We start from the raw sequence: 21,478 nt of genomic DNA, 5'->3' as shown, positions 1-21,478 counted from the left end.
ATTCCCTGATGTCTTAACTGATCTTCTATTATGCTGTCCGTTCTTCTTCTAATTCTTTTCCCTAAGCTCCTTTGTTCGTCGATTCTGCAGAGAACCTCCTCATTCCGTGTCACATCAGTCTCTCTAACATTCACCACATCTCAAATACTTAGAATCTCTTCTGTTCCGATTCTCTCATTGTCCATTATTCAGTTCCAGATAACACTGTGCTACAAACGTAGATTCTCTTTGTCCTTCCTAGACTCCCTACATCCTTCTTGGCTTATTATGTTTCCAGGGCAGCAGAATTCGTAACTGCATCTACTTCGTGGCCACCATTTGTGATGTTAAGCTTTTCTTATTTCTGCTACTCTTCACTAATTTCATCTTTTTCCAGTTTACCTTCAGTCGGTATTCTCTATTCACTAGACGTTTCGTCCGTTCAAAAGATCTCATAATTCTTCTTCACTTTCACTGACAATAGCAATATCATTGGTGAATCCTATCATCTGTATCCTTCCATCCTAAATATTAATCCCAATTTTGAACTTTTTCTTTTATTTCCGTCATTGTTTGTTCGATGTGTATGTTGAATACTAGGGACGAAATAGAGCATCCCTATCTTACACCTCTTTTATTCCGAACACTTCGTCGTTGATATTTCAGTCTCATTGTTCCTGTGGTGTCACCGCCAGACACCACACTTGCTAGGTGGTAGCTTTAAATCGGCCGCGGTCCATTAGTACATGTCGGACCCGCGTGTCGCCACTGTCAGTGATCGCAGACCGAGCGCCACCACACGGCAGGTCTCGAGAGACTAACTAGCACACGCCCCAGTTGTACGGACGACTTAGCTAGCGATGCACATTGACGAAGCCTCGCTCATTTGCAGAGCAGATAGTTAGAACAGCCTTCAGCTAAGTCAATGGCTACGACCTAGCAAGGCGCAATGGCAATTGATAGTTATCGTATGAAGCATGTCTCATCAAGAACGATGTATACAAATGATAGATTAAAGTTAAGTATTCCAGAAGCTACGTACTTTTCTTTATAGCATTCATTACGTATCCTGTTTCAGAGCTCACGCCAATCTGCGGGAGCTTAACGCGTGCCTTTCGGCTACTTCCGAGTGGCGTGGCTGTCTTGTTACGCCACAACAGTTCCCTCTTGGGTCTTGCACATATTATATGGCTCCTGATTTCCCCTATACCTTGCCCCTGTTTTTCTCAGAATTTCGAACATCTTGCACCCGTTTATATTGTCAAACTCCTGTTACAGATCGCCAAATCCTATGAACCTGTCTTGATTTTTCTTCGCTCTTGCTTCCATTATTAACCACACCGTCCGAACTGCCTCTCTGGTGCCTTTACCTTTCCTAACGCAAAACCTCGTGATCTAGGTGCATTCCCGCTTCGAACGTTAGACGAGTAGCTTCTGCCTGTTCCCGCATTTGTCGTAGGGTTGCGTGAGCTTCCTTGTAGTCCCTCAGTGTCGTGTGAGACCTTGTGTTTGTCTATCAGCATTTTTGTTTGTGGCTCAGTTTTGATGCAGTGTTGTCTTACGTCGTGATGTTGTCCGTGGCTCCCACGAACATTCCACGTACAGGTACCGTCAGTTTTAGTTCTGACAAGTCCACGCAGCATGTGCAGCCAAGTTCGTTAGATATCCAATATTGCTTTGGAGACATTATCAAGGTAGCTTCAGAACAGGTTCATGTGGCTTACTCGAATTCTAAATCGTATGTGTTTTGCGTAAAGTTTCTAGACACCGTCAGTCTGACAGGTTTCTTTTACGGCACTTACCAGAAGTCCCTTTCACTCATCACGATTGTTCTAATAGCATGGTTATACTGTCTACAGCGGAGGTAGAATGTACGCACTTCAGTGTGTTTAGCCTTCTGCCCGAATTTGATGACAATTTCGTCAGAACTGTTCTCCTTGCATTTGTGGACATACGAAATGTACGACGGGAACGTTGTTCCGCTTAATACCATTTACAAGTTTAAAATGCTGTTCGATCTGTGGAGGTAAAACGGAGTGTACCCTCTCCTTGGCGCATATGTGGGTACTGGGAACATATAATTTCCACGAGAAAAGGACGGATCTGTTTTGTAGGTATCGAGAGTGGACAACTCCGCACAATTTGCCCAGGTCGTGTCGCGCTGTTAAAATCCACCTAAGAACAGCGTAAAACGCAAACTTTAGTTTATTTATTTATTTATTGTTCCTTGGGACCAAATTAAGGAGAAGTCTCCATGGTCATGGAACGAGTCAATACATCAAATTATAACACGATATTAGAAACAGATAAAATGAAATACAAAAAAACATATTCAGGTGACAAGTCGTAAGTTTAAATGAAGAAAATCAACAATGTAACACTGGAATTTGCTTAATTATTTAGCTCTTCCAGGAGCTCCTCGACAGAATAGAAGGAGTGAGCCATGAGGAAACTCTTCAGTTTGGACTTAAAAGAGTTTGGGCTACTGCTAAGATTTTTGAGTTCTTGTGGTAGCTTATTGAAAATGGATGCAGCAGAATAGTGCACTCCTTTCTGCACAAGAATCAAGGAAGTGCATTCTACATGCAGATTTGATTTCTGCCTAGTATTAACTGAGTGAAAGCAGCTAACTCTTGGGAATAGGCTAATATTGCTAACAATAAACGACATTAAAGAAAATATATACTGTGAGGGCAATGTCAGAATTCCCAGATTTTTGAATAGGGGTCGACAAGACGTTCTCGAACTTACACCACATATAGCTCGAACAGCCCGTTTTTGAGCCAAAAATACCCTTTTTGAATCAGAAGAGTTACCTGAAAAAATAATACCATACGACATAAGCGTATGAAAATATGCGAAGTAGACTACTTTTCGTGTTGAAGTGTCACTTATTTCAGATACTGTTCTAATGGTAAATAAAGCAGCATTTAGCTTCTGAACAAGATTCTGGACATGGGCTTTCCACAACAGCTTACTATCTATCCGAACGCCTAGGAACTTGAACTGTTCCGTCTCGCTTATAATATGCCTATTCTGTCTGATCAAAATATCGGTTCTTGTTGAATTGTTACTTAGAAACTGTAAAAACTGAGTCTTACTGTGATTTAGCATCAAATTATTTTCCACAAGCCACGAACTTATTTCATGAACTACATTATTTGTTACTGTTTCAATATTACACACAAGATCCTTCACTATCAAGCTGGTGTCATCAGCAAACAGAAATATTTTTGAATCACCTGTAATACTAGAAGGCATATCATTTATATAAATAAGAAACAGCAGTGGCCCCAGCATCGACCCTTGGGGAACGCCCCACTTAACAGTGCCCCATTGGGACTGAACATCACTACCACTCTCAATATTGCGGAGAATTACCCTCTGCTTTCTGTTCTTAAAGTAAGAGGCGAACCAATTGTAAGCTACTCCCCTTACTCTATAATGGTCCGACATCTGCAGTAATATTTCGTGGTCAACTCAGTCAAAAGCCTTCGTTAAATCAAAGAAAACCCCTAGCGTTCGCAACCTTTTATTTAATCCGTCCAAAACTTCGCAGAGAAAAGGGAATATAGCATTTTCAGTTGTTAAACCATTTCTGAAACCAAACTGAACATTTGACAGCAAATTATGTGAATTTAAATGCTCCAGTAACCTTGTATATACAACCTTCTCGATAACTTTAGCAAACACCGATGGCATAGAAATAGGTCTAAAATTGTCAATATAATCAATGTCTCCCTTTTTATAAAGTGGCTTCACTACCGAGTACTTTAATGGGTCAGGAAACCGACCACTCCTAAAGGAAAAGTTACAGATATGGCTGAGAACTGGGCTAACATACATAGAACAATACTTCAGTATTCTGCTAGATACCCCGTCATATCCATGAGAGTTCTTGGTCTTTAGTGATTTAATTACTAACTCAATCTCCCTCTTGTCAGTATCATGGAAGAGCATTTCAGGTAACAGTCTCGGAACACTTTTTTCTAAGAGCGCCATATGATTCCCTGTTGGGACTACGTTTCTATTTAGTTCACCTGCTATATTCAGAAAGTGATTATTAAATACTGTACATATATGTGACTTATCAGTAACACGGACATTCCCACTACGCACTGATTCTATATCCGTGACCTGTCTTTGCAGACCAGTAACTTCCTTTACGACTGACCATATGGTTTTAATTTTATCCTGCATACCACATACTTTTTGCCTTCCGAATAACATTTTAAATCACCTTACAATACTGTTTGTAATGGGCTGCTGCATTTAGATTTTGACTGTTTCTAACGTTTTGATATAATTGCCACTTTGTTCTACAAGATATTCTTATCCCTCTAGTCAGCCACCCAGGCTGCCTGTTTGTGCTAGTACCCTGTTTTAAACGTTCTAACGGAAAGCAACTTTCAAAGAGCATGAGAAAAGTCTTGAGAAAAGCATTATATTTATCGTCTACTGTATCAGCGCTATAAACATCTTGCCACTCTTGTTCCTTTATGTTTACAAAGGTCTCTACAGCAACTGGATCAGCTTTCCTGAACAGCTGATGACTATATTTGACACGTGTTGCAGCACAAAAATCTTTTAAAGTTAAAATTTGTGCATCATGATCTGAAAGGCCATTCACCTTTTTGCTAACAGAATGCCCTTCTAGTAATGAGGAATGAACAAAAATGTTGTCTATGGTTGTTCTACTGTTCCCTTGCACTCTCGTTGGGAAGAATACGGTTTGCATAAGATTATATGAATTAAAGAGGGCTACCAGCATCCTCTTCCTTGCACAATCACTTATACAATTAATATTGACGTCACCACACATAACTAACTTTTTGTATTTCCTATAAAGTGAACCAGAACCTTCTCTAGCTTTAACAAAAATGTTGTGAAATCGGAGTCTGGGGATCTATAAATAACAACAGTTAGAAGTTTAGCTCCGTTAAATTTAACCACACCTGCACAACATTCAAACACCTTTTCAGTGTAGTACTTTGAAACATCAATTGACTCAAATGGGATACCTCGTTCCCAGGTGACAGCCATTGTGCCTAACCAAATTCCTGCTTGGTGGTCCTAGTGCAATTTCGCCATTAAATTCGAGTACAAACGTTGCCACTATAGCTTACGAGCCGCCGCCAACTCACTTCAAAGCAAGCGAAGACGGACGCGAGATGGTGAAGAGATAAACTATTCCTGTTCCATTCTCCACTCTATTGGAAATATTCTGTTGGAGGAGGCCTTTTCTCTCCAAGAGATGATATAGGCTGCTGTTCTAGATTCGAAACCATCCAGCATCCCCTCCGTTGTGTCCACTCCAGACGGAGACCGCCTCTTCGTTATCGCATGAGGACAGAGCGGTATCAAAGCTCCTTAGTGTGTCGACGGACCTGCAGGGCATCCCTGAGTCAGTACGTATTCCCAGCCTCCTCCTGCGCCCATGGATAGGTAAATCTTGCGGATGGGGAAAGAGTGCCGAGACCACGGCAGATCAGAACAAGATCCTCATAAGTGAGGCAGTGGAACATGTGGTGACGTTGAAAGACATACCGTCCGTTGATTCGCAGGAGCCGCACCGCCCGCCTGTGGAAGAGTGGGTGTGTCCTCTGCACCTGATACTGAGTTTCTGCAAGAGCCCATGACGTTACTCGACGCGGGAGTCGATTTCCTGAAAAGCCACAGCAAACAGCGTTTTAAACCTGAGCGTGAAGCATCGCGAAAAACCAAAAACAAAAAACAAAAGAACAAAAAAAGTAGAGGTTGAAAGACAGGGACGCAACACTTTATATTCATATTCAGCCGTTGAGTCAGCCGTGTACTGTGCTACAGGACTTTAAATGTAACGTGCAAGTAATCAACATTAAAGTTTGGTAATAATTAGATGCAGACCTATACCTTTCTTACCCTGAATGTGGAAATAGTTAGTTCCGATCATAGATTTGCGGCGCTGCGACAATTTATTTGCTGTACAAATGCAGACGTGATATTTCTGCAAGACGTGTCATTAGATTATTCTTCAGTTCTAGGCTTTTCTACTCTTTTTGATGTGGCTCCTGAACTGTGTTCTGCTACTCTTATTTTAGAGAGAGAATACCACTGACTGGTTTTGAAATTCCTGATAATGGCTGAGGGATAGGCTGCACTTCTTTGTGATCTTACTTTAATTCTCCCTTATGCTCCTTCATTATGTGGCAGTTCCACAAATTGAGTGCGGTTTTACAAGAGGATATAGTGTAATTGTTTCGTACAACTCCACAGAAACTTCTGTTAGGTGAAGATTTTGTGATTTGGGTCCCGTTAATGTCGGTGAAGGGGCTAGACGATTAGGTGAACACTCCGCTATTACGCGATGCATGGATCTGTCACCATCCCACTCTCGTCACGTATGCTCATTTTACAGCTACTTCCAGCAGCAGAGTCGGTCGTTTTTGTCTTCCTTATTCTTTATGTGAATAGCTGTGTCGCAGCCAGTATCGCCTTCCCTGGATGTTGAACGTGCCATTCCCTCGAGATTTTCTTTCGAGAGGTTTGTATCCGTAGCTTGCGTTCCCAGGACAGTTGTACTCTTACGGAATGGTGAACAGGGCATGCAAAAACATTGCTCCGGATGTCGTTAATGCGATACGGCTCCGCTCTGAGATGGCGAGGGATCTCCGACAGATCAACGAATTTTATTATTCCGTCTTACCACAGCTTTATGAAGGTGCCAAAGAGGCTCCCTTCCGGATTATGGACGTCCGTCATTTAAAAGTACTACTTTAAGGAGTCAAATACCACTCAATGCCACACAATGAAAGGACCTCGTTATATCATCCAGTTGCGGACGTGTCGAAAAAGAGCATGTATCGCGCACCTCACTCACAACGATGATCAGTTGTTGAAGTCCCAACGTGACATTTCCAGAGCAATGTGTAATTATTTTACCGACATTCGTGCTACTGACACGGTTATTTCTGATACATTTACTCCTCTCCTGGACTGCATGGTTACACTTGCAATAAATGATGGATTTGTAAGTGACTTTAGTCGAGATGATATTTGTAAATCGCCTTATTGTTGGTTCACTACCGTCCAAATAGCCAGTACTCGACGGTATTCCTAAGATATTTGTAAAGGGGTTTGGCCTCTTATAGGTGATACCATTACGTCACTGGTAAATAAAATGATACTAGGGGCCACGGGGTGGGGAGAAGTCAGATTCCTGACCGTTTCGGGGTTGTTAAAATCTTTATATTTCCGGAGAAACCGGACTTACAGATACTGATAAATTCTGCACGATCGCACTGCTTGTTTACGAAACTACTTAATAGCAGTTCGTCGATATTGCTAGTGTACCTTGTGCGCACGACCCTGATTTGTATAGTCGAATGCTGGGACATCGTTTCGGTGGCTCCAACTAGTTCTGTTTCTGGATTTTCAATTTTTATTGATCTTAATAAGCCATCTGACAGGGTCAGTCAGTTTCCTGATGCAGGTGCTCAAGGCGACCGGTTACAATCATACTGTGCCGCAAGTATTATCTAATCTTTTTACCGGTATTCAAGAATCTCTTATAGCAAATGGACAACTTACTCCTCACATCACCCTCCGACGCGGCTTACCACAGAGGTAGCCTCTCTTCATGTCACCCCTAGGGGCTAAGCATTCGTTTGCTGGGTACGGGCTTAGCGACACCAGGTTCTTGAGCTGGGGACCGGTAAGCTTCGACAGTTCTCTGTCACCATAACCTCTGACCAGGCTTCAATAACAGTTGTTTGTGGGCAACCTCTGGCGAATCTGTCACACCTCATTTGTGTAAGGCTTACTCAGAGAAGGCAAGCTCTGTCTGGGGGGACTGTTTGTTTCGCTAGCTGCTCGTGTGACCTCTATGCCATCCACGACTTCTCACACACTTGCTCCCGACGGTTCGCCTGGTCTGTTACGTAGTACTACACCCATCCTTCAAAGCGAAAACGGAAGCAGAGCTAAAGTTCATGCATTATATCCCAGAACTTCAAAACGTGTTACTTGTGATAAGGAGAGAATGCGTTTCAGATGGTATCGCCATTCCATGTCCAAAAAGCCCTTGATAGTTTGGCTCGATTCTCAGATCTGTTAAGCGGCTAGGTAATGGCACATTGCTGGTCGAATCATCGACATCGCAGCAAGTTAACACTCCTCTGAAGTTCAGATTTTCAGATGAGTATCCTATTGCAGATAGGCAGCGCCATACCCTTAACGACATCAAGGAGTGATCACATGCATTGACATCATTTATAAGGACACTTCAGAATTAGAGGGGAAATGGACTCACGAAGGGATCATTGAGGTGAAATATGTAATGCGTTGTGCGGATGGAAAACTGGAAGCATCAGACCCATTTAAATTAACGTTTGATTCACCGGGTTTGTCAGATTACATTAAAGGTGGAATTTTAAGACTAAAAGGCAGACCATACTACTCCAACCCCGTGAGGCGTTTCGAGTATCAGCAATCCGGCACACCACTCTCGGGTGTAATGGACGAGTTACGTGTGGTAAGCGTGGTATGCTAAGCCCACTCATCCTGACGGTGCTAGTTGTATACACCCTGACCTTCGTGTCAACCTTCCAGGTCCTCATCCACCTTGGAGCAGAGAATTTATGGTGTTCACGGAAGAAAAGGTATCCCCAGAGTTAAAGGGGACAAGCTCGCATCTTACGCTGAAGCGAGGAAGATGTACAAATTCATTCAACCCTCAGCTCTTTCCACTTAGTTTCTGCAGCGCTCACTGAAGAAATTTGAGACTTTGGGTGTTTCTACACAGACGTCCTCTATGGACATTGACAACAAGAAGTGCTCTTGGAAGCGTATCTGTGGCAGCCACAGTTCAAATGCAAAGTGGATTCTTTTACTTGAAGAGGGTCCAGGGGAAAATACAAATCTCCCAGATAATGGCTCATGAGTTTCAATGGAACATGGACAGGTACAGATTATATGTGGAGGAGCTCAAACTGTTGGCACAGGAGTTATTCCTCTTTCTATGTCTAAATAAACGCTTTTTAAACCTAGTGATACCCTGTGCTCAGGGGAGAGTTATCATTGGAAATACGACCTCAATGGAGACAGGTATAAAGGTGGAGTGAACTACATTTACGACTCCACTTCCCTCAGAACAGCTATTCACGAGTTGCTGTCAGGACCCATATTCCATTATGTTTTACTATCTGTAGTGGGAACCTGCCGCACAAAAAAATATCTCGAGGGAGCGGGTCTTTAGAATCGTTCTGCTTATAGGAGATTGTAATGCATAAAATGTGCTATAGGTATCCGGTATCTGCATCAACGTGTCCCAGTGGTCGGGTTGTTGAAAGCTTTATTGTGTCAGAGGATTTATGCCTTCTTAACGCTTGTAGTACCCACTCAGCCATGGGGTCATGCTAGGCCATAGACATTGCTTTCCGGTCTCCTGACCTTCCGATGCTGCTCACTGGAGGTGGTCGACGACTTACATGGTGGAAAGATGATTGGCGCTCCACAATCGGAGGAAAACACAGAAAAATAATTTCAGTCTTCAGCTACGAACCTCGTACCCATTCGAATGGCGAAGTAAAAGAGAACAAGAAGAGATTTTGGCAAGTGTTTCTCTTTTCGATCAATCGTTCCACTGACTCTTCGGTATGGCAAGCACAAAGAGGATATCTGTCAAATGTGGCAGATGGCCTATAACTGACGTACCGTGGCAGGCATGTCTACAATCTGTAAGTGGAGACATAGCGAATGCCATGGCAGATTACTTCGATCTGGTCACTGCAACTGCAAACCAAAGTCGAGTTTTCCGCCACCATCGGACGTGACAGATTACTTCGATCCGGTCACTGTAACTGCAAACCAAAGTCGAGTTTTCCGCCACCATCGGACATTGATGGAGAGGAATGGTTGGAATTTTAATTCTACAGTTTCTCCTTTTCCATGTGGGAGCTTGAGTGCGCTTTGTCTCGGGTCAAGGAGAAGGCCTCGGGTTAGAATCTAATCCTGTACAGCGCGTTGCAGTATCTTCACCAGGATGCAAAGGAAGTATTCTTGTCCGTTATTAATGTGATTTGACCGGTCAGGAACTTTCAAAACATGTGGGAAGAGGTGATTTCAGTGCCCCCTCTGAATCCAGGGAAGGACCATGCGTGCATTGCCCTAGATATTCGAAAGGCTGCGATGTTGACATCTGAACCGTTGCAAGGCCATGCGTCTCTCCCTGATGGCGTAGTGTGGCCGTCACTAGCTGCATAGGAGAGACACTAGAACGCATGTTAAACCGCCGTCTGATTTGGATAATAGAATCGCGGGACCTAATTAGTTATCGTTCAACATTTCACAACCTCGCCGTGCTGGAAGTGGGAATCTACCAGTCGTCATAGGTGTCTTCTTCGATAATGAGAAGGCCTATGACACAGCTTGGAGGCATCACATCCGGGAGCAGCATCACTTTGGGGCTTCACGGGCCGATTATCAATTTTCATACGGTCCTTCCTTTCCATTTGGTTTTTTTTTCGATATCGGATCGGTGATGCTCTTTCCGAGCAATTAAAGCAAGAAAATGTGATCCTTCAAGAATCTGTTCGCTGTTGTCATAAGTGGTGTTAGAGCCACAGTTAACTCTCGATTTGATTTTTATTGTTTGAGGTCGACTTTGCGATCTTCTGCTCCTGCTCCAAGTTTGCAACATCCATTAGCAAATTGCAAATTACAATACGGCGAGTTAAGGAGTGGACAGACAATACGAGAGTTGAATTTTCCTCGTTGATATGTGTTCTTGTCCCTCTTTTAACTGGTTTCTTAATCCAGTGAGGGACGCTGTCCTCAATTTAAAAACTTCATTGAACTTTTGGGTCTCACTGTAGAAGAATGCCTCAAGGTGTAAAGGCACCGAATATTTTTAAATGCCTTAGCCTCTGGCCTTGGGGTCTGTAAGTCTTTTTTTTTTATCATGACTACAGCTGTACAGTTTATAGCTCAGCACGACCATCTTACCTTCATTGATGCTGTTCATCGTGAAAGGATTCTGTTGACGACTGGAGTCCGATTCCTAGCCTTTGTCTTGAGGCTGGTAAACCACCACATGTCATCCCGTGGCTGGTCCTCATGAAGCATCATGTGTGCAGCCTACTCTTCTCACCACAATAGTGTTGTTCGCCCTTCGCTGGTTCCAATAATCAGAAATAGGCCACGAGCAACAAAGCCTTTAGAGATTCACGTGCGGCAGGCTCTTCGTTCAGACGATATTTCTGTGCTTCATCGAGACTGGAGGTGTGCGCCGCTGTGGTTAATACGAAGATCGAGGATTATTTTCGACCTGTCAGTGCGCAAGGTTTTCACTCCAGGCAAATCGATGTTTTAAGGAGTTTTAGAAGAGTCTTGCGACACTAATGGGTCTAAGCAGGATAATTCCACAAGCTGTGCTTTGTTATTTCCAGAATGTGTCGTCAAGATTCTCTTACCGCGTACATTCACAGTGTGGACATTGAATTATGTGCGATCTTGAGCATTCTGCCTTCCTGCTACTAAATTCCTAATCTGCACCGACTCCCTGAGTGCTCTTCGGGCGGTCGATCACATGTATCCAACCGAAACGTACCGTCAGCTGATAACACTGTTTTCCACTAGCAGAGACAGGAAAACCATGTGACGTTCTGCTGGGTACCAGGTACGTGGGCATTCGTGATTATGAAGCAGCAGATGCGGCAGCTAAGGATACCTATAAGAAAGTTGCTCTTTCTGAATGTGCTAACCCCGTCCATGCAGTTACCTCGCAACTGAGGCAGAACCTCATGCATCATGAGTCTGTGTGATGAGAAGTGGTCAGAAATGGAGAACAACAAGCCGAGGCCCGTGAAACCAACGACACGACGGTGGCGCTGCCTTTCCGGTCACTGCGGCAGGAATACTCAAAGTAAGACCCAACATTATGGCAAATGAAGTCGCCCACAAGGTGCCGCTGAATGAGAAAACTGAAAGAAGAATGAAAAATGGAGATAATCCGGCAACATCCAGGAGAAAACGTGCTGTCCACTAAGTTTAAATTGGAGGAACTGAGACTGGCTAACAAAGAGTGAAAATACGGCGAAGCGCCAGGATTTCACGATGCAGCTTTCTGGGCCTGCAACTATGGCATGCCTACTGCAGTTTTACGGTAACTCACACGACAGCAGATTCCGTAAATCTATAGAAATACAAGGATCATCGCCATAGTGAAGCCCGGCAATCAAGCTTGTTATGGCAAGAACTTCCGCTCTGTATCCCATGTGTGCCACCTTTATAAAATCCCTGAAAAAATGTTGCTTAATTTTCTCAGCCGTATCATCGAGCCACACTTCATCCCATTACAAGCTAGATTTAGACCCAATAAAAATTGCACAAGTCCTCAATCTCACACAGTACATTGAGGATGGTTTTTAGCGATGTTTGGTCACAGGAGCAGTATTCATGTATCTCTCTGCAGCCTATGATACAGTGCAGCACATTATCATGTTGCACAAAGTATGCCAATTAAAGAGTGATTATGGTTTTAGTAGCTTCATACGAGCCGTCCTTCAGATCCATAAACGCTATGTCGAATTTGACGACTGAGAATACGAAAAGGCGGTATACTCCAAACTAACATCCTAGCACCAACCTTCTTTAACTTCTATAGCAACCACAAAATACTTTATCTATGTTGACGATCTGGCGCTAATACCTCAAGCAAAAGATTTCTAAACAGTAGAGAAGCATCAAACAAAAGGAGTTTACACTCTCGCCGCATATTACCAAAATAACTACCAGAAACCGGGTCCAGCTAAAACTCAAGTTCGAGCTCTGCATTTACGAAACATAGACATCAACAAAAAATTTAAAATCATATGGGATGGCACAATTAAAAATATCTGGGTGTTACGCTGGACTGTTCTTTGACATTTAGGAAGCACTGGCTATACACAAAAAACGTATTCACCTGCAATAACATCAGAAAGCTCGAAAGTAGCTGGCCACGTGGCCAACCGACAATACCTAGAACATCGGCAGTTCCATTTGTTACTCTGCCACTGAAAACGCTTGCCCTCTTGGGTACACTTCTGCTCATGCCAGGCATGTAGATGTTGTCCTCAACCAGGAACACGAACTTTACAGCCTGCCGGGGATGGCCCCACCAGATACAAGACGGGATGTTGTGGCGAACACAGATTGACGCGAAGTGGAGCTAACCACTGCTCACCCGTTGCGTGGACATCGACCTCCATTATGCAGGTTCAAATCTAGGGACAGATTCCCAAAACTTTTCGTCAATAACGGTACATCATCATAAGTGGTACGATAGGACCTGTTGACAAGCAGAAACGCATATATAGCGTCATAGACACCGCCTTCGGGGGCCCTCTGCCAGGCGACAGTCTGCAGTCTGAGAAGTAGGTGAGTAGAAGAAAGTATAATATGGCCAAATTCGACCCCCGTCCTTTTCGCCAATGTATGGAGATCGCTCAGACGCTCCCACGTTTTCGTGCTTTATTTGCAAATGTGTTGCGTCTTGTCTAACACCAGAACTACCGGACTCCGCCGTGGCCATAGTAGTTACCTTTATGGAGTTTCTCTCAATACTGAGGTTTTAAATTTACTTGCACAGCGATTACTTGCTGTAGTTTTGCGTTGAAAATGGCAGAGTGTGCTCCTGTTGAAATATCGGTGGTTGTCGACGACGTCATCTGGCTGCACTCCCATAAATTATATGAACAATACCATGTTTTCCTGTGTATTCCATGTCCGGGAACGTGCTCTGATTAACATAATTCACGGCATTTTCACCATAACGACGAGAGATTCATCATGTTGTATTCATAAAATAATTTCGACGTGCCATTCTTTATATCCGAATTGGTATAAAGATAATTCAGTACAGGACAGACGCAGGTGACTGCATTATTTCCTGGTGAAGCTTGAGGGAAATATTCAACGTAAAGTGACTTGCATAAATTTTTTTTGTTAAGTACTGCTTTAAAGAGCATTAGAAAAAGTGTTTAATCCCGTGACATGCAACAGTAAACAAAGCGCCTTGTATGCATACTTTGAAAAATATTTGAATCAGATGATGCATTGGCATGAAGAGATATCTTTCAGCTTTTTACTGGAAATAATATACGTTAAACTACTAATATACGTCATCGAAAACAATGACCGTGCCGGATTAGGGTCTGAACGTTCAAAGAAATTCACTACACAATAACCGGGCATTTCCCAGTCTTCTTCAGGTGAGCCATCGAAGACTGACGAAGAAATGGTTCAAATGGCTCTGAGCGCTATGGGACTTAACATCTGAGGTCATCAGTCCCCTAGACCTTAGAACTACTTAAACCTAACTAACCTAAGCACATCACACACATCCATGCCCGAGGCAGGATTCGAACCTACGACCGTAGCAGTCACGCGGTTCCGGACTGAAGCGCCGAGAACCGCACGGCCACCGCGGCCGGCACTGACGAAGATTTGCTCCGTTAAGGCCAATGTAGCGCGCTGGGAGTATTCCACGCATGCTTCAAAATTCGACAGGCCGACCACACTTCACGGCTGCAGCGCACACGCTGTTGGAAACGGGGAACTCATCTGTCCTCTGTTTTGCGGCTCTCCAAGGCCGTTGGCGCATTCTATCGTCTTCGATTAGAGCAAATCGTGGAGATGACGGGGTTCCACTCACTGTCCAACTGGTAGCCGCTGTCATGCCTCATCAGATATTCCACCAGGGCAGTTTCCACGGATTCTTTAATAATGGAGTCTCAAAAAGGTGCAGCTGTCTTCAGAATCACAGTTCCATCATACTCCATTGTATGGCCATTGTAAGTACAGAGTTCTGCAATAGTGGACTTGCTTGCTAGCAAAAGGCGAGTTCATGAGCAGTGTAGCATTCTTTCACAGTGCGTGTGGTCTGTTATATGTAAGCCATGACTTGCTGACAAGGAATTTAGGAAATTTCGGCCTTCCGCAATAACAAGTCGTCCTTCAGCGATATCTAAGGGTCTGCCATCTTAGATGGTTGATATGAAATCGCTTCTACTTGAAATTTAATGCAGATCTTGCTATTTTAAACGAAATGTAGTCCACGAAAGAAGGAAAAGCTAAATAATTTGTCGCGTGTTACCCTCCTTATCCAGTTCCTGGTTCTAAATTTTAACTGACAGTGCCCTGTTAACCTGCTGGGTGCAATATCTATTCTTTCAAAACACTATCTTTAAGTGGACGAGCTTCTTAGGTAATCTATCCAGATCTGAAACCGTGTGAGCTCTGTGAGCGAGTGTTTTAAGCAAGCTCATAATTTGCAACGTGCGATGACAATTTGATGCTTGCAAAAGCAAATGAGTATAAATGGTGAACTGAATGCCCTGAAGAACAATCATTCTTTCGGCTAAGACATTCAAAAAACGCTGACAGCAATCTTCCTCTAGTTCCATAGCGAACAGAATGTTATTATGAATGAAGTTGAGGTGTTGGAGGAACCCCAGCAATTTATCTTCTCCATGAGGCCGTACTATGAATATATCGTCCACATACCTCCAAAATTCAGTTCGTTCAAGCACTCTCTCCTCGAAATCCAAGGGGCAGACCGAGGGCTGCCCATGGCGACCTCATCAGTCTGTTCAAAATATTCGTGGTTGAACATAAAACAGGTTGAGGGTAGAGCCTGAAACTTTTTGCCAATTCCTGAAAGAGAATCTGCGATAGGGACTTTTATTAAAGGCGATATTACATCAAAGCTAACCAAACGGTCAGAACGGCTTAAACGGAGAGCCCCTAGTTTGCTAATAAAGTCAACTGAGTTACGGATGTGATGTGGGCAGCTTCCCCACCAACCGTTTCAACAACGAAGCAAAATGTTTGGCCAAATCATATGTAGGGCCTCCATTGTTACTACTGGACGTAATGGAACACTTCCCTTGTAATGGTACACAGCCGTGTTGTCTTATCCTCTTGATGATCTTTTGAGGTAAGGAAGAGGAATTTAATGGTGCAGAAGTTTCCCGTTGCGCATGTCCTGTAGGGTCGTAATCAATGCTCCTATATGTAGAGCCACTCAGCAGAGCATACATCTTATCTTACGCACTACGCTATAACCTCTGTCAGCCTTCACCACCACTACATCAGTGTCCTCTCGTAAATTTCGTAGTGTAGTTCTTTCTGCACACGTTAAGTTACTACATTGAGGAGCAGATTTCAAAATAGTACGGTAAGTTTCCCTTTTTATGCGAACGAAGGCTTCATACCGCTTCTTGAGCACCAATGACAAAACTAACTTTAGACGGCGCTGTAGGTGTAGCTACAAAACTGAGTCCTCTTCTTAATAGAGACAGCGTCGCATCGTCCAAATTTTTCTCCGTGAAAGTGATGATGAAACGTCGTGCAGTTATCTGTTGTCGCGACGACTGCTGTGGCAACAGAAGCTCAAATTTCGACATCTGCAGCAAACTTTATTCCTTTTGGATCCAATCAGACTTGGCCGAAATCATTCCATCATCACAGTCCTATGATTCTCACGACCTGAATGTTTTTCTATCCACATTTTATTGCTGAGGGTACGTTCGGTATACGCTGCAATCACGGAATACACAGTTCCATACCATTTATGACGTGTAGATCGTCTAAAATTGACCAAAATCGACATTAAAAAGTAAACAACAATAAGTATATGGCTATTTGTAGCATGATTGAGATGCTATCTTCATGTGGCTACGCTAATAAATACCCATAATTGTACTTACTTTGATGTAAAAATTAGAACGGTGAGTTTTCTTAGCAGTCATGTTGGACGTGAAAATCAAAACATCTGCCTCGGTACGTGTTCTGTAACACTAACGACAGCACTGGCCGAATCTGTAACAGAAACTCATACAATGCGGCCCAATCGTCCTTAACTGAGGATAATGTAACTAACGCAGAGTCTCGTTTACTCACGTTTTTCCACTTTGTGCCAATTTTGGCGAAACAAGGTGAAAAATGAGTCCAGAATGCTAGAATCCCACATTCAAATCCTTCGTTCTGACAGACGCTAACAGCAATAAGAATTATTATTAGAAACCACAGTGAAAGAGGAAACTAGAGGAGAGAAAGAGAGAGAGTGGGTAGGGGTTGAATCGTTTGGAGTTGGCTCATACAATTTAATGAGGCTTAGAAACGCCGTCCTTTTAAGCTTAATGTTCGTTCAATTTCAGTGATTAATGTTGTGTACGAGAAAAAACAGCCGTTATATATTCTCACCAAAGGATGATGGGGAACGTGGTAGGAATCCTTATGATTTTGTTGGAATTTTTCGCATTTCGCAGCATTAAAGGAGAAGCTACGTAGTCCGAGGAATTCAGAGCAAAAGGGTTTACGTTTATTAAGCTGGAGTTCACAAATGAATGCTTAGGCCCTTTTGGGTGATTTAGTTTATTAATGAGCTCACATAATGACGGCTAACGAGCTGTGCAGGTCGTCAAAAGGTTCTGAATATTCTAACTGTGCGCTCTTGATATCTGTAGATTCTTTGCACGACTGGAGGATTTTCTAGTCTTTGATAAGAAATACATATTGCTGTGACGTCCATATACATCGAAAAATTTAGTGCATCAGAGCAATGTTCCGAACAGCATAATGTAGTAATACATTCTTCTATAAGGTGCAACCGTTTTTATAACACCAATTTAATTGCAAACCCCTTGTTGTTAGATTTTTAAAGTAACTAAGGAAATCACGTTTTACAGGCTATCATAAGCGTCACTTCTTCAGCATATCGTTTTTATCAGTTCACGTTAACAATAATATGATATTACTTTGGCGGTAAATAGATACATTTAAATGCAATGCCATAATTTCATTCTAACTTCAGAATCCAAACTTATAAAGTATACATACAAATAAGTTCAAAGTGTAGTAGAGATTCATATCTGACAAGAACCACATCATGAGACGTTGATTTCTTTAGCAACCTGGAGAATGTCAGAAGCCTTTCCCGAATTGATACCGATGAAATTTCAAATATGCTTTTAAAACATGTACGTTCCATGGGCAGTGAAGTGGTTTTTCCGATGTCATCAGTAATTACGATTTTCAGATCCTAGTGATCACACTTGTTAGTGAAGTCCCTCTATTCAGTGACTTAAAGAACCCTAAAAGAAGGTATCGGTGCCCAAGGAAATACGAGGACAGTACCTCATTCGATCAGTCTAACGGGAAAAATTTGCAATATATCGCGGTTCACTGTTGGGCACAATTCCAATGATATGCCTTAAAGGGCTAGAGTGGCTAAAATTGTGGATAATCGGATGACGCTAGTATGTCGTATTATCTTATTCACATCTGTATTGGTGGAATTTGTTGAATTTAAGATAGTTAACCTGCTTCGAACCTACTCATAGCTATCAGAACATGTAAACTGTTGTGGAAGTATCATATTGCGGTCATTATAGACACTTTATCAACCGTCCAAATTCAACAGGTCATATCGTAATCGAGCACTCTTCGTCGACACTTAGAATCAATTGGCGAACTGCAGATTATAATTGACCACGATAAGAGTAAAACGAGGATAATGGAATGTTGTCGAATTAAGTCGGGTGATGCTGAGGCAATTGGATTAGGAAATGAGACCCTTAAAGTAGTAAAGGAGTTTTGCTATTTGGGGAGCAAAATAACTGACGATAGTTGAAGTAGAGAGGATATAAAATGTAGACTGGCAATGGCAAGGAAAGCGTTTCTGAAGAAGAGAAATTTGTTAACATCAAGTATAGATTTAAGTGTCAGGAAGTCGTTTTTGAAAGTATTTGTATGGAGTGTAGCCATGTATGGAAGTGAAACATGGACAATAAATAGTTTGGACAAGAAGAAAATAGAAGCTTTCGAAATGTGGTGCTACAGAAGAATGTTGAAGATTAGGTGGGTACATCACGTAACTAATGAGGAGGTATTTAATAGGATTGGGGAGAAGAGAAGTTTGTGGCACAACTTGACTAGAAGAAGGGATCGGTTGGTAGGACATGTCCTGAGGCATCAAGGGATCACCAATTTAGTATTGGAGGACAGCGTGGAGGGTAAAAATCGTAGAGGGAGACCAAGAGATGAATGTACTGAGCAGATTCAGAAGGATGTAGGTTGCAGTAGGTACTGGGAGATGAAGAAGCTTGCACAGGATAGATTAGCATGGAGAGCTGCACCAAACCAGTCTCAGGACTGAAGCCCACAACAACAACAACAACAAGCGCTAAACGACGATGTGATGTGTTACTTTCGTAACAAGCTACTGGTTCTGATGAGGACACATTACTATCGAAACCGGCTATCATCAGTCCACCAATTTCCCTCAAAATAACTTTGAAGAAAAGAATATTTATAAAAATAAAAAAACTCCAAACAAAAGAAGATCGCGTGCTCCAATTAGGCAATATCAAGTTTCACTGAATGTCAAAGTTATGATTGCCTGCTACGCAAAGAGACATTGCCACATTGCCTGTCTATATGGATCTGTGTTTCCACACCAGACAATAGCCTTGGAGCCAACACAACTAGTGTTCCTGAACATCAAGTCGACGTTATGAGCTGTCGTATTGATAAATTAATTACTTCCATTTCCCTACTGACCATTCTCTCAAAAAAGAGAATGTGTCCTCCTTACAAAGAAAAGGTTCTTACTAGCTTTCTATCTAGAATATCATTGAATTAGAATATCACATTCCTCATGACCAGTACGATAAAACTGCAGTAACTGCATGAATAAAAAGAATATCTAAATATAATGCAGATTTTACTTTCTGTACAAACATCCCTGCATTTTCTCTCGGCGTCCTTTATGATTTTTCAGTTGAAATGTAGGTAATATTTTGTGTGAAAGAGTTTAAGCATATATACAGATTCAGAATAAATATCACCACTCACGAAATTAGACATTGTGTACGTGATGTACATATAACCACACTTCTTCAGAGAATGGGTGCCTATCTCATTATTTCGCTGAACGCATTTAATAGCCACTATACTCACGTTTAGGGTGGCACACTGACCAGAAGAAAACCTCGTTAGAACAGCTCAAGAGCTTTCTATCCTCACCTGCTTCGATTAAAAGTGGCATCAAGCCGAAAAGGTCATATCACCACACTGTTGAAAGATCACCGCTGCCTTCGACCGTTATAATTATTTATGTAAAATCCCACTGATCCTATTTCGCCTTAAAGTCAGTCTAACGTAGAAACCTGACAAAAAATTCCAGCAAAAGCACATGCAAAAAAAGGAAAATATCAGGCACGTATACGTGTTACTTTCGTGTTGTTATCTCCAATGGCCTAGTTCCACGTGACGTTGATATGTATAAACTTCTTAATAGTTTCTCCGCTCCATTTAAAAACTGACAGGGCTGAATTTTCAGTTTCGAACGTCATAATGATTATTTTTAACAGTCTGTAGTGGGACGACATTAAACGTCACCCATCCACCAAGTCAGCCCAGTTTGCAGGTGATTATGAGTTTAATTTAGTTTTGTTTATGTGTTTTCTTATTATTTGTAATAAATGTGAATTATCTGAAAGTTTTGTATTTTTTTTTATGTGTTTCATGTACGGAGAGATCGGCGCAACGAACGGGGACAGCATCTTCGTTGCCGCGACCAGAGAGGAAATTGCTGGCCGCTATACGTCGCGGGTCGACAGCCAAGGAGCAACAGAAGATCCTGGAACCGAGTTGTTGCGTCGTGTTTCTAAAAAATTAAAAATGAATTTTTATACTCTTTTTGTACAACAATGACGTCATAATGATCTTAACCTTATTGAAAAGTTAGTCACTGTCTGTCAACGCTCAAGTTCACATCTGTATGTGTAGGAAGCTAATAAAATAGTGTATGCTATTAAAGTTGAAACACGTGTCTTGAAGATTTATTTATGAAGAATTGTGTGAACGGATTAATAATATATTTGACAAGATTAGTAAGTCTTACGTCGTTCACCGAACTTTGAATCTAAAAAGTTTATTTAATGTGTGATTCTGATATCGATTAGATCAAGATAACGTGTGTCGATATAATTTTCTGAGGAGAAACAAACGAACTTTAAATTTGAAAAGGTTACAAAAACCAGTTGGCCCAAGTGATGTAATTCTCTGCACACGACTCAACTGATGTTTTACAGTTTCGTTCAAGAACCATTCTATGACAATTTAAAAAGAATATGGATCATTTTTGAAAGTGGGTTGTAACTGACGTAGGTGACGAAGTCTGCACATGGTCATACATATATCAAACGCAAACCTAATAATACGTCGTTACACTACACCGTGGCGACCTTAGAAACAGGACTTGTGTGCAACTAAGGCACACAGGTACGAAACAAAACATCAAGAGTCCTTCGGAAGTCAACGCGAGTTTTCGTGGAGCCTTCACCAGCCAGCGGCGACTTCGCGGGTGTGGGCATCTGACGGAGTGCAGCCAAGCAGTACGGTCACGCAGTTGTTCCACGAGAAGGCGCGTCTGTTGGGCAGCAGCTGAACGCTGCAAAACCCGACAACCTTT

Source organism: Schistocerca piceifrons, chromosome 1, assembly GCF_021461385.2.
Source record: "Schistocerca piceifrons isolate TAMUIC-IGC-003096 chromosome 1, iqSchPice1.1, whole genome shotgun sequence".
Lineage (NCBI taxonomy): Eukaryota > Metazoa > Arthropoda > Insecta > Orthoptera > Acrididae > Schistocerca > Schistocerca piceifrons.
The sequence above is the reverse complement of the archived record's forward strand: the minus strand, read 5'-3'. Positions refer to the sequence as shown.